General features: G+C 39.8%; 1 pseudogene; it reads left to right on the top strand.

Annotated features, from left to right (window-relative positions):
- Positions 1–804: 804 nt before the first annotated feature.
- Positions 805–6,505, top strand: LOC141511927 (alpha-1,3-mannosyl-glycoprotein 4-beta-N-acetylglucosaminyltransferase-like protein MGAT4E; annotated as a pseudogene).
- The last annotated feature ends 1,709 nt before the right edge of the window (positions 6,506–8,214 follow it).

Here is an 8,214-nt window from a genome sequence, read left to right as displayed (position 1 = left end):
CTTCTAAGAGATTCCTAGTCAAGAGGTCCAATAGAAGTTGATCAAACATTGAATAGATAACAGATGAGAAATTAGAGAAAGAATGAATTACTATAGGGATGATACATATCTGCTTGATGATCAGGGGCTGGGAGAGAAAACTGACCTCTTACCCTGCTTGTTTTCTCCCCCTCATCCCCTAGCCCAGTCTTTTTTTTTTGTCACTTTCTAAAGAATTTCCCTACTCCAAGAATATCCTTTGTTCTCTCTCTCTGTCATTACTCTCACAAAGTTTTCACTTAATACATTTACTTCTAGAAGTATATGATGGATCATCCAAAAGACTCTGAGAGTCCAGGAGAAGCTATAGTAGGCAGAAGGGGACAGAGTCATATGTAGTTGATCTCTTCTACTAGATGGCAAAGTATCTGTTCTGTTGTTCATTCATGTCCAACTCTTCCATTTGAAGTTTTGCATTTCTTCTCCAGTTCATTTTATAGATGAAGAAACTGGGTCAATAGGACCTGCCCAAGGTCACACAGTTATTAAGTTTTTGAGGCCAGATTTAAACTTGGGGAAGATGAGTCTGCCTGATTCCAGGTTTGGCAACCATTCACTGTCTGTTCTGTACAGTGATGTTTTCATATGGCAAAGAGCTAAAGGTTGGGAAGTCAGATAGCAATCATGAACAAGTAGAAGGTAGAAGGAGGAGGGAATTCCAGAGAAAGTAGAGAGATGCTTTGAATTTCTGTAGAAATAGACACTTTCCAGATCACACGTTCTGAATCTCAGACCCTACTTGATTTCCTTTTTAGAGCTGAATTTCACCTGCAGCACCATGCATTATTCCACACGATGCTCTGTTCTGGTCTTTCCTACACTCATTCTCCTGGAGTTTCTCCTCAGCCTAGGGGCTACCACAAAAATCAATGAAGATGGGGTCCTGGTGTGTAAAGGAGCCAGCAGTGGAGCAAACACAAAAAGGAGGCAGTAGAAGACAGAATCTATACAGTACCATATTGTGTAATATAAACTACCCTTGCTGTAAGAATGCAAAATAGAGAGCTAAGATTTTAATGAAGGAAATGAGTATTTCTATAATGCCACTATATGCTAGACATTGTGTAAGAGCTTTACAAGTATTATCTCATTTGATCCTGAAAACAACACTGGAAGGCAGGTAAGATTCAATATCATAAAGGAAATTGATAGTACCTGAACTGGACCAGTCTAGCTGAGAAATCAGCAACCTCAAAGTTGAGGAGTCTGGTTAAGTTTGATCCTGAAGAAGCAACATGAGAATGTTAACAAAACTGATGTCATCCTCAAAAAGAGTAGCACAGAAGTTCATATCCATGGGGGAGGGGGGGATGTGGTCAGATTTATACTTTAATAAAATCCCTTTGGCAACTTTATAGATCTATTGGAATGGGGGAGATTTGAAAGAAGGAAATGAATAGACTATTGTGGTCATTCCAGGGCAAAAATTGACCATAAGCCTGAACTAGGATGGTGACTAGATGAATAAAGAGAGGATGTATGGGTATTTTGGTAATTGATAAGATGAGTGGGTAAGAATGTAAGGTAAGAGTAAGGTATTAAGGATGACATTGAGGTTGTGAACCTTGGTTAATGGAAGAACAATGATATACTTTCAACAATAACAGGGAAGTTTGTAAAAGGGACAGGTTTGGAGGGAAAAAAGTAAGGACTTCCATTTGGGATACTGAGTTTGAGATGCCTATGGAACATCTAGTTTGAAATGTTCAGATGATAGGGCAGAGCTCAGTAGAAAGACTAGGTTTGGAGGTCTATCTTTCCCTCTCCCCACCTCCCTCATCTCTCTCTTTCTTTTTCTCTCCCTTGCCTCCCTTCTTCTGTGCATGTGCACAGGCATGCACATGAAACACACACACACACACACACACACACACACACACACACAAACTCCCTACTATTCTGAGGTGTATAGGATGTTCATGGGGAACTAGCACTTCTGATGTGAGAGCTTACAGAGTCTTTTTCAGGGTTGCTCATCCATCTTTGGTGTCTACCTTTCACCCAACTGTCACCTGTGGCTTCATTACCTAGCTGTGTGGCCTTGGGCAAGCCACTTAACCCCATTTGCCTTGCAAAAAACCTAAAAAAAATATTGGCAGACAGACTAAACCAACAGACGATTTAGATGACTACCCCAAACATATGAAGACTTCCCCTGGGGAAGTTGGGAATAATTTCTTCCAATGTCCATGAAGCAGAACTATGGAGTACTTAAAGTTAAATTAGACATCAAAAAATACTACTGCATCCTGGGCCATCACCAGTTAACTTCTGACTTGTCTTGTCACTGAACTTTGATGACTCTGAGAGAGAGTGAGGCTAACAACTGTAATTCTTCCTCACTTAAATATAATTCATTTGAAAGTGAAGACATCACCTATGATGTCATTGATCTTCTTCAAAAATCATGAACAACTACTATAGTAATATAGATAGATATAGATATGCAGTCTAAAATTCCATAAAACAGATATTTTAAAGATGAGAAAAAGATGAAGTAATATTTAATTCTATAATCAAATGAGGAGGGATGGGAGGAAATGAGAAGAGGGAGAAGGGACAGAAGGGACAGAAGGGGAGAGAAGGTGAGAGAAGGTGTGTGTGTGTGTGTGTGTGTGTGTGTGTGTGTGTGTGTGTGTGTGTGTGTGTGTGTGTGTGTGTGTGAGAGAGAGAGAGAGAGAGAGAGAGAGAGAGAGAGAGAGAGAGAGAGAATGAACAAGAACAAGATTTGGTATCCAAATAGATATGTGACAGTGAGAATGAGAACAGAAAGGTTGTGAACCTCTGAGTGAAGATGCACTCTGTCCCACTGAGTTACTTCACTTTTCAAGCCTTCACTGTCTAAAGAAGCCACTAGGAGACTGTGGCGGGTGGGGGTGGGGGGTGGGGGGGTGTTTAATGAAAGAGAAAAGCAGTTGGTAAGTATGGGGTAGTTTGAACTTTCCTGGCACTTGTGCCATTGTTACTGTGGGACCTAGATAAGTAGCAAATGCCCCCAAAACAGAAGAGGTTGGAAGATTGCAAAATAGGAGGAAAGGGGATATAATAAGGAGGTGTTGGGTGAAAAGGATCTCCAACTATTATTGAAGATATGCCCCCAAACCTGACATTACTAAGAGGTGATTACAAAACCCCTTTGGGGCCAGGCCAGCTCCCTACTTAGGGGACCACAATCCCATAGGCTTTGAGAGGGGTGTGTGGGAAACCTGAAGCTATTCCCATCCCCAGGAGAAAAAGAAGGTCTTAGCTTGGATGATTGCCCAGGAGCAGATCACCTCTATGAGCAGAAGTCACTTGAGGAACTTCAAAGAAATCCAGAACCCCTCAGAGCTTAGTAAGGCCTCCTATCAACACCTGGCTGGAACCCTGCCCAGAAAGAAAAGTAAATTGCATTAAAGGGACTTGGGAGACATGGGGTCATATTTGTAAATATGGAAGGGATCCTTAAGACCATCAGATCCAACACTCTCATTTAACAAATGAATAAACTGGACAGGTAAGCATGACTTACCCAGGCTTGACATGTGTCTTGAGGCAGAATTCCAAAGGAAGTTTTCTGATTTTAAGCACACTACTTAGGAATCCTAGAGCCTTCAGAAGGGTAAAGGATATAACAGTTGAGAGGAAGATGGTAAGTAGGAAGGAGAAAAGAAAAACGGCTCTGTGTATGGAGGGGTAGTAAGAAAAAAAATGACAGGCAGGGCTATTGCCTATGAGCCTTGAAATGTAGATACCTAGAATCCTGGGTCCATCATTATCCCCAAATTCGGTCTGCACTAAAACCAGCAGCATTAAGCCCTGTCATCCTTTATCCCCCCACCCCAAAAATTAGACCTCTTTTCTGATCATTCTATGCTAAGTGCATTCTTAGCAGGATTTTAGGGAAAGGGGAGGTGGGAGAAAAGTGGAAAAGGAAGGGAAGATCTATGGCAGAGGAACAGGATAAAAAGAGAAGGAAAAGATGAGAAAGTCCAAACATCCTCTTCTTAGAGGAGGAAGAGGAGGGAGTGGAGAATATAAGTGTGGATACTGCGCATAAAGTCAGACCTTTTCCATGTGTTAGTTTTCCCAATTCTTCCTTGTTTCTATTCTTTGTTCTAAGGGTAGAGGCTTTCTGGTAGGTGTATATTGGGAAACCAACAGATATTTTAAAGATTTTTTTTGAGAGAAAGAATGAGTTTGTGGGAGTGAGTGTTTTTAATTTGCAGTCCTCCTTAATTTGTGGACTCTATAAATTATCTAATTCAAGTTTCATCCATCTATGTCAGTTACCCATCAAGCATTTTTTAAAGACCCTACTCTGTACCAATCACAGGGGATAAAAAGGCAAAAACATATTCTCTCAAGAATATACATTCTAGTGCAGTGACTATCTATCTATCTATATATGTGTATATATATATATATATATATATATATATATATATATATATACATACAAGTAGAAATGAAACAATGGAAAGTAATACCTGCATTTCCTATGGCATCATGGGACAATGCTGAGAAGTTGGATCAGAACTATTTCTAGGCATATTTTGAAGTAAGCCTTATCTCTAGTGCAATCACTTATTAACTGTGTGACCTTGGACAAGTCATTTAATCCTGATTGTCTTGCATCCAGGGCCATCTCCAGTCTTATCTGGCCACTGGACCCAGATGACTCCAGAGGAAACAGTGAGGCTGGTGACTCACTCAAATCCAATTCATGTGCTTGTCATGGTATTACTTCCCTGATGTCATGGTCACCTTTGAGAATGAAAGACAAAAAAAAAAATTAGCACTCATATTCCCCTTCAGATTCTCCCCATTCCCAGAGAAATACTCTCATCTCACCACTACCATCCATGAGGAGCAAATAAATGAAGATTAAATTTAACCTTTAAGTAAAGTAGCTGATCTGGTCCATCCCCCAGGGAAGGGAGAAAGAAATTATGAAAGTGGAAAGAGAGGAGAGGAGAACAGAGGTGAAGTTTCCAGGGAATATCTCAAACTCTACTCATGCAAATTAGGAGAGCATGAAGTAGTCTTGTTTGTCAGATCTCTGGATAACAGGAGAATTTAGGGATTTTTGATTATATAAAATTTAAAAGTTTTTCCACAAACATAATCTGCAACCAAAAAATTTTTTATAACCAAAATTTTTAAAAAACTGGGGAAAACTTTTGCAACAAGTATCTGATAAAGGCCTCATTTCTCAAATATATAGAGAACTAGGTCAAATTTATAAAATATGAGTCATTTTCATATCTTTCTGCTACTAACTTTACCACTGATGCTTCCTTCTCAGAGCTGATGACTGTAGGTCTGTCCTCTATGGAGCATACCCAGGGCAACTACCTCATGAGTACCTTGAAGTCACTATTCCTTGCTTCCTCCAAGGACGAGCTGAAGGATATCCTGGTGCTGGTCTATTTGACTGTTGTTCTTGATCCCAGTTGGCTCAATGAGACCATCACTGATATTGTCAAGACCTTTCAGCCACAAATACTGCGCAATTGCTGGTGATCCATTCCTTGTCTACTCCCCATCCTCCTATGAGGGCTCTGATAGCTAACCTCAGTGAGGTCTACTCCATTATGGTCCAATTTAATCAGAATGTGGGCAATGCCTATGAACTTTGTTGCCAACCTTTCTAACTATTTCCTGATGATTGAAGATAATGTCCACTGTTTGCCCAATTTCATAACCTGCATGTGAAGAGAGACGGTGATTCAGAAGACAAATGACTGGGTGCTAATGGAATTCTCAACAAAGGGCTTTGTTGGCAAACTATTACATTCCAGTGACCTCCCCCAGCTGGCTCAATTCTTCCTCCTCTACAAGGAGACACCTCCTGAAGTGCTTCACTACCACTTCGGAAAGCTGCTTGACCAGAATCATCCCATCCAATTCAGCCCTTCCCTCTTCTATCAGGTGGGCTTCTCCTTAAAGGATGGCAGCTCTAACAAACCAGAATCCAAGAAGGCCAAGGATAGGAACAGAGAGGAAGCACCCAACAACCCACCTGCCACTGTCTACAGTGATTTGCAGATTTTAAATCATGTTTCTCCCTAAAAAGGCCTACATCCTAGGTGAGGAGGAAGGCTTTTTCTGGGTGCTGGACCCTAAGATTGGCAACCATTTAACTGTGGTTTTCACCAAGGCAGCCACAGTAACCCAGGTACAGGTGATGACATGCAGAGACCAGGAAAAAAATGAAAAACTAAAGGATGGAAAAGTAGAATTAGGCTATAATCCCAAGGGAAAGCCCAAAGCTTGTACCTACTACATTCTACTGGGGTCTTTGGTAAATGGGAAATTAGACCATAAGATCCTGAATAAAAAGACAGGGAAGAATGTGAGTCACCTGAGGCTAACAGTGAGTACCACTCAACATGGCAAAGTAATGATCAAGCACATTCATGTTTGGAGCAAGCCTGAACAATAGGAGATTAAGAGAATGATGGAAAGATTTGAGGAACCCTAGGGTGGGGTCTTCAATGGACACAATAAAATTAAAATCTTGAAATCATTTTTGAAGTCTCCTTTGGGGCCTGTTTCTGCTAAACAAGAAAGGTTCAGTTTGAGATTATCTATCTACTCCTTGTAGCCAAGAGACCTCCCCTTGTTTGGTTGGTTTTTTACCTATCTTAGTCTTTCTTAACCACTAAAATAATAGGGATTATAGAATTACAGAGATGAAAAGAATCTCAGAGGTCACCAAAGTATGAATCATTTCTATAATATCCTCTGACTGAAGATGTTTTGGTGAAAGAAAGCTTCACTAAGTAGATTGTGAGCTCCTTGAGGGCAGTGATTGTTTTTGCCATTATTTGTATTTATAGTGAATAATAAATATTTGTTGGCTTGGTTTGACTTGACCAACTATTCCCAAAGATAGCCATTCTGTTTTGTGATATCCTAATTGTTAGGAAGTTTTTTTCTTAAATTGATCCAGTATCTATCTCCCTAAACTTTCATTCATTGCTTCTAGGTCTGCCCTCCAAAGCCAGATAGAATAAATCTAACGTCCTTCCCACAAAACAATTCTTTATAGAGTTGAAACCTACTAACATAACCCATACCACCATATTTAATTTTCTCTAGAATGAAAATCCCTAGTTATTGCACCTGACCATCACACAGTATGGATTATAGTCTCCTTCATTATGTTGGATCACCCTCCTTTGAATTTCCTCCATTTTGGTAATATCCTTTCTAAAATATAAAATTTGCATATCCTTTGATCCAGCAATACCACTACCAGGTCTGTATCCCAAAGAGATCGTAAATATATATAAAAATATTTAGAGTAGGTCTTTTTGTAGTGACAAAGAATTGGAAAATGAGGGGATGCCCATCAATTAGGCAATGACTAAACAAATTGTGGCATATGAATGTAATGAAGCACTATTATTCTATACAAAATCATGAATGAGAAGATTTCAGAAAATACTGAAAAGACATACATGAGGGGCAGCTAGGTGGCACAGTGGATAGAGCCTTGGAGTCAGGAATACATGAGTTCAAATCCGGCCTCAGACACTTAATAATTACCTAGCCGTGTGGCCTCGGGCAAGCCACTTAACCCCATTGCCTTACAAAAAAAAAAAAAAGACATATATGAATTGATGCTGAGCAAAGTGAGCAGAACTAGAAGAACATTGTACACATTAACAGCAATGTTATGTGATGATCAACTATGATAGATTTAGCTCTCCTCAATAGTACAACGATCAAAAGCAATTCTAAAGGATATATGATGAAAAATACCATCCACATCCAGAGAAAGAGTTATGAAATCTGAATGCAGACTAAAAGCATACTATTTGACATTTTTTTTTAGGGTTTTGCAAGGCAAAAGTGTTAAATGGCTTGCCCGAGGCCACACGGCTAGGTAATTATTAAGTGTCTGAGACCGGATTTGAACCCAGGTACTCCTGACTCCAGGGCCAGTGCTTTATCCACTACGCCACCTAGCCACCCCGCTATTTGACATTTTTAAATTTTGTTTTATGCTTTGTTTTTTTCCCCTCATTGATTTTTTTTCCTTTTGTACTGATTATTTCACAACATGACTATTATGGAAATATGTTTAACATAGTTATACATGTCTAACCTATAACAGATTACTCTGTCAAGGGGAGGATGAAAAGAAAGGAAAGTGAAGAAGGGAGAAAAACATGGAACTCAAAA

Source organism: Macrotis lagotis, chromosome 2, assembly GCF_037893015.1.
Source record: "Macrotis lagotis isolate mMagLag1 chromosome 2, bilby.v1.9.chrom.fasta, whole genome shotgun sequence".
In the NCBI taxonomy this organism is placed as follows: domain Eukaryota; kingdom Metazoa; phylum Chordata; class Mammalia; order Peramelemorphia; family Peramelidae; genus Macrotis; species Macrotis lagotis.
The sequence above is the reverse complement of the archived record's forward strand: the minus strand, read 5'-3'. Positions and strand labels throughout refer to the sequence as shown.